Source organism: Mus musculus, chromosome 4 (genome assembly GCF_000001635.26).
Source record: "Mus musculus strain C57BL/6J chromosome 4, GRCm38.p6 C57BL/6J".
Lineage (NCBI taxonomy): Eukaryota > Metazoa > Chordata > Mammalia > Rodentia > Muridae > Mus > Mus musculus.
The window spans coordinates 12,231,635-12,238,341 of record NC_000070.6 but is presented as its reverse complement, the minus strand read 5'-3'; the positions used below and the strand labels follow the sequence as shown (position 1 = coordinate 12,238,341).

At 39.8% G+C, this 6,707-nt stretch overlaps 1 pseudogene; it reads right to left on the bottom strand.

The window, feature by feature from the left end:
• Positions 318-5,570, bottom strand: Gm11847 (predicted gene 11847; annotated as a pseudogene).

The following is a 6,707-nucleotide window of genomic DNA, read 5'->3' as shown; positions in this document are numbered from 1 at the left end:
CTGTAACTTGGAATCTATACAAATAATAATGATGATGAGTAAAAAATGCACAATGCTACATGTATTTTGTGCTAGGGAAAATATTCAAGGAAAGGAAATCCAAAATGATATGAGCCTGGAGGGTTTCCGACACAGAGAATGTGATTTTTGAGTAAAGAACACACAGAAATGAGAGGTTTAGACATTCAGGTATCAGAGCAAATCACCCCTAGAAAAGAGAAGAGAACATGCAAAGGCCCAGAGACAGGAACTTACCCTGACATGACAAGTGTGCAGAGGCTCCGAAGTTCAGAGCTTCTTTTTTTTTTTTTTTTTTTTTTCTAAAAATATTTTAATGAAAAGGTCATCTTTCTGTAACATTTCATTATGCTACAAATGAAAACAATTGAATTACAGACCACCTCTGCTGTCATAAAGATTAGAAGACATGTTAAGTTTAAAACTGAATACTCAGGCTACCAATCCTCACAGCACCTTGCACATCTGCATGCTTGCTACCATGCCAATTACTGAACTATTGTCAGGAGCGTTTCAAATTGTGACATTAACAGAACCCTTAAAAACCGAGCCCATTTCTCTGTAGTCCCCTACTAGATGGACTTTTTCTTACCATGTGTCCCCTAATTTATACACGAATGTGAACACACCTTTCAGACATGTAAACTGGGAGCAGCATCCCACAGGTCCAACAAAACCAGAGGCAGCCTCTTTTGTTTTATGCTTACCCTTCTACCATTGTAAAGTGTTTTTGCAGAAATGACAGTGGAACCATATTAGTAAAATAACTTTATTTCAGAAAGGAAATGGACTGTAAATGCCTCCTAAGCAAATGTATTTTCTCCAATCTGTTAACCACCATTGAACGATTGCTACCTCATTGGTAACTATGATTTCTGTGAACTTTGTCCTGACTTAAATGCCAAGCAAACTTGTTGATGCAGGGATGTTCCCTGTGTGGGAAACATTTTGCAGATTTGTCCCCTGAAAATGTTCTATTAAGAAGTAACCTGAATTAAGCAATTTTCAAATAAGCCCTTTCAGGGCAGCAGAAATAGCCCTTATGAACAACCAGCAACATTATGTGAATAGTAACCCAACTGTTCTTTGGATGTTTTTTTTAAAAGGAACTTGAGTTATCATACAGGCACCACCCTTTTAACTCCAGCACTTGGGAGACACAGAAGGCTGGTGGATTGAGTTCCAGGCTAGGACAACAGTGAGACCCTGTTTGTGATGGGTTAGGGGAGAAGACTAAACACTTGACTATCCCTACTGGTCCACACAAGAGTAAACTTACACGCTATAGAGCTTTAAGGAAGACAATTATTCTGACAACTGTGAAAGTTCCTAGTTCTTCTTAGGGTGGGAACAGCTTATTAAAGTCATACATGAAAAACTTACTTTTGAAAAGCCAACATGACTTTCCCTTATTGAAGGATGACTTTACCTTAGAACATTGAGTTGTACACATGAAGAGGCACATCTAGCTTATGACAAACACCCATGGCTTTGCAGAATGTAACTGCCTATGTCTTAGAATTTGCTCAATGGGCACCAAAACAAAACTGAGCTTGAGGGGTGTCTCAACTGTGACATTGACTTGTGGGAAACCAACAGTGTCATCGGTTTTTACTGTGAGCTACAAACCTTACCCAGCCAGAAACCTTCGTATTTAAGGTGTGGGAAAGACATTCCTCGTTAGGCAGGTAGGGTTCTCATTCACCTGCAAATCAAAAAGATTACTCTTACCTTGCTTTACAAAAAAAGCACTCATTTAATTAGTGAAAAAATTCAAATTCAAGCCTTACCTAATGCTTATTGCCCTTCCTTGCAGGTCTAAATGCTAGACCTAGCGCCTGTGGCAACTAGCTCATTGATGTTCCAAAAGGCGAAGCTCCTTCCTGCTACTTTCTTCGACATTTCAGTTGCAATAAGCAGCTTTAACTAGCTTTTGGGAAGTTGCTCACTAGCATCATAGTATCTTATGCCTCCACTTCTCTGTTGTTGAAGCTCTTGCTGCTGCTGCCTTCTCATTCTTTATTTATGCTGACTTGTCCATACTCAAATGGCTGCTGAAGTCCTGTCTTAGTGGGTTTTCCTTTGATCCACCGTGCTTAAAAAGCACAACTTATGTCCTTTAAAGCTGGTTAAATCGCTCTCATGGCTTACTCTTCCACAGTTCACAAAAACTAACTCAGTACAACTTATAAACAGGTCACATACAGATTTTACCTGATTATAGGTTGTAAACACCAACTTACTGTAAATTTTTCACTATTATACATAAAAAGATGGTTAACAATACAATTGACCTCATTACATTAAAGGATACTGTCAAGGTTGTGTCCAGCAATTTCACAAACAAAACCAGAAAATGTCAGCCTTCCCCCCATCCCTTCAATCTTTATTATATGAATAAAAGGACTTGAGACAATTTAGCTCAATTTTAATGTTTCCTAAGCATTTTGACCAGGTACCCAGGTTTAAGCTATGAACATTGACAGTGTCCATTCATATAACCACACTTTTAGTTATGAAGGATGTAGCCAGTTTCTAACATGAGCCTATTTTCTACACTGCTTATGCACATATGCCCATTAACAAATGGAATGTTCTGTTACATTTATTGGTGTGAGTGTTTTCTGGAAAAACTGCAGTAATTGTGAAGACCAAAGTTCCATGCTAGCACTGCATGCATCCAAATATTAATAATGCACAGAGGCACAGAAGTAGAGCAACAAGAGAGCAAATTGAAATACTAGCACGCCCCATTCCCCTTTTTTATTGCTTGTTTAGCTTATACTTTAAAAACCAAGTAAAAATCTGATTTCAACGGTCAACTGCCAAAGGAAGTAACAGCAGGGCACATACTCAGGATTTGAATGAAATTGTTCAGCACTAGCTGGCGCAACAGTAGACAATTTTTATATATGACCTTTTATCTGAAACTCCTCTCAAACAGGGTCTCCAAACAAATTGTCACACCCGACGTTTTAAAATGAGATATATATATATATATATATATATATATATATATATATATATATATATATATATATATATATATATACAAAGAATAACCATGTGTTCTTCTTTGGTTATTTAAGACATTCCGAATTTGAGTTCAGATATTTGGGGCTGTGAGGTGCTTGCACTGAGCAACCGTGTGTGCTACATCTTCTGCTGCTTTGTTTGGACAACACCTTACTATCATTTTGTTTCATCATCTAGCAAAATGGATAAACAGGAAAGCATGCCAGCCAGTCAGGGGTTTCAATGAGTGACTTTTATTCCTTTGCTCTGAAAAGCTGTGTGTGTGAGACACTTAACCAAGGAAAATGACTAGACCAATGGGCCTTGAGACCTTTATAAGCAAAAGCAAACCAGGTACCCACCAGTTTGCTCAAACCCAGCAGACTTTGTGGGTCTGTATGGGAAAGTAATGTTAAACTGGGAGATGACATACATCTACCAGCCTTGGTGAGTAAAGAGCAGTATGAACACTTTGTACCCCGGACTATTGGCAGCAGTTTCAACGGGATCAAGGTAAATGTGGAATGGAGATGTTCTTAACATGGCTAGGACTCAATAAATCTAATACACTAAAATCATGATTACACTTTGAAAGAAAATGCACAAAAACCAAACAGCAACTTTTGAGATCTTTTTCATTTGAAGGTAATCTTAATGCTATTAAATTCACAAATATGCTATTTTTTTATTTCCCAATTCTAATTATCTAAAACACACATTGCAAACATACAAATATCTATTCTCTCCACATGTCAGCGCCCATTCATCATTGTTTTGGAAATGGGGAGAATAGATTCCCCTTAAATTGCAAGTCAGTAGGTGTTTCTTTACAGTTAACTTTAGCAAAATTCATACAAAATAGTAATTAACAATGATCTTCTTCACGTGTTAACTCACAAGGAAACACCTTCGAAACTGCATTTTGTTAAAGTTTCTGTACTAAAATGTAGAAAAACTGAACTACACAAATATTGAAAAGTTAAAAATTCCTTAATTTTTTATTCCTGGTACCACTACCACAATTTACAGGGCAATATACCTGATGTAATGAAAAGAAAAAGAAAAAGACAAAGCTACAACAGATAAAAGACCTCAGGAATGTACATCTAATTGACACTACATTGCATTAATCAATAGCTGCACTTTTTGCAAACTGTGGCTATGACAGTCCTGAACAAGAAGGGTTTCCTGTTTAAGCTGCAGTAACTTTTCTGACTATGGATCATCGTTCCTTCTGTGGCAGATTTTTACAGTTCCTCTAATGCATTTGGGACGACTGTCTCAAAGTAACCTGCAGCTTTCCTGACAACTCCTCGCTCTCTCTCCTGCTAAGAACTGTAGCCGTTTCTGTTTTATTTTAAAACCTTCTGCTACCATATCCACCACTTCCACCTCCAGATCCATAGCCACCACCATAGGGACTGCCTGAGCTTCTTCCACCAAAACTGCCCCCCTTCATGGGTCCATAATTTGATTGTTGCTGTCCACTATAATTTCCAAAGTCATTATAGTTTCCACCACCACCATAGTTACCTCCACCAAAATTTCCTCCTTCATTGTAACCATCATAGCCTCCTCCTCCACCACCATATCCACCACCCTGGTTTCCATATCCTGGTCCACCACCTCCATAACCTCCTCTACTGCTGTAACCAGGACCACCACCATAGTTGCCACCATCACCTCCAAATCCATTATATCCACCATCACCACCTCCATAACTACCTCTGCTGCCACCACCTCCACCACCATAGCCACCTCTTCCACCAAAGTTTCCTCCACGACCAAAGTTTCCTCCACGACCCATAAAGTTGCCAGATCCACCTCCACGACCTCTCTGTGATCCAGCAGACTGCATCTCTTGTTTAGAAAGGGCCTTTTTCACTTCACAATTATGCCCATTAATAGTGTGGTATTTCTGAACAACAATTTTATCAACTGTGTCATGATCATCAAAAGTTACAAAAGCAAATCCTCTCTTTTTCCCACTCTGCCTGTCTTCCATAACCTCTATGGTTTCAATCTTGCCATACTTTTCAAAGTAGTCTCTCAGGTTATATTCTTCCGTATCCTCTTTAATACCACCAACAAAAATTTTCTTCACCGTTAAATGGGCACCAGGCTTTACAGAATCCTCTCTAGAAACAGCTCTCTTCGGTTCCACCACACGCCCATCAACCTTGTGTGGCCGAGCACACATTGCAGCATCCACCTCTTCAACACAAGAGTAGGTCACAAAACCAAAGCCTCTGGAACGTTTTGTTTGGGGATCTCTCATTACCACACAGTCTGTAAGTGTGCCCCATTTCTCAAAATGTTCTCTTAAGCTATCATCTGTGGTTTCAAAGCTCAGACCACCAATAAATAGCTTCCTCAGCTGCTCTGGTTCCTTTGGATCATGGCCCTCCTCCCCCCGGCGGCGGCGGCGACGGCCGGAGTCAGGCTGGGGGCAACCGGGCGGCGGTTTTACCTCCATTTTGAGACCGGACTCGCCTCTTCCAACTCGAGTTCAATATGGGACCGAGAGCAGTTCAGAGCTTCTAATCTAGTAAAGTGGGTTACTATTCAGTTTACCTAAATATGTGTGTGTGTGTGTGTGTGTGTGTGTGTGTAGTGTATGCATGTGTGTCTGTTTGTTTGTGCATGTGTTTATCTGTGTGTGCACATATGTATTGTGCAATCATGGTGTGTGTGTGCATTTGTGTGTATGTGTATGTATGCATGTGTATGTGCATATGGTGTGTGTGTATATACATGTGTGTGTGGTGTGTGTGTATACATGTGTGTGTCTTTGTGTGTGCATGTGTGTGTGCACATGTGTGTGTCCATGTGTGTCTGTGGGTGTGTTCATATCCACTTGCATGTGTGAGTGTGTGTGTGTTTGTGTGCACGTGTGTGTGCATGCACAGGTACATACATGCACACATGTGTGTGGTTTGTTTCAATGAGAAGAAATATAGAAACATGATTTCATACTGCTTCAGAAGAAAAAGCAATATAGTATGGTACTATGGAAGGTTCAGCAGGCTGGGTAAAACATTAGCAAAGGTGGAGGAGATGATCACAGCCCCCACCCCTTACTGAGGAGCTATTTGCAGTTGGTACTGCTTAGAAGAGAGAATTGTTCTTTAAGGGTGTGCCTTCTGGTAGATTTCTCAGACTCCAGGAGATGGGCCCACATCCACACACATATTGGCAGCACTAACTGGACTTACTGGGTTATCAGTAAAAGAAAAAAAAAGTAAAAGATTCAAAGTTATGACGGCAGGAGGAGGCTATGGGAGGAGCTGAAGAGAGAAATGGGGTGGACTGTATATATAGCCATACTTTATTATATACATATAGAAAGGTTCTGAAGAATAAAATGGAATATATAAAGCATAAAACATAAATACACATCAATTTTATTCCTTTTTCTATCTCTAATCACTTAAAATATATTTTATATAGAAAGATAGATTTCCTAAAGGATATAAGATGTGAAAGTTGAGGGAAACTGTGGGAGAAGACAGTTAAAGAGAGGGAGCAGAGAGAAAGAAGAGAGAGGAAAGATACTGAGGGAAGATATAAAGGTGCACGTGAGCACACATATCTCTCTACAGCACGAAGCAGAGTGGCGCGTACTTAGAGGGAGGAGGAGGAACAGGAAAGGTAACGGGAGCAGCTGCAAGGAT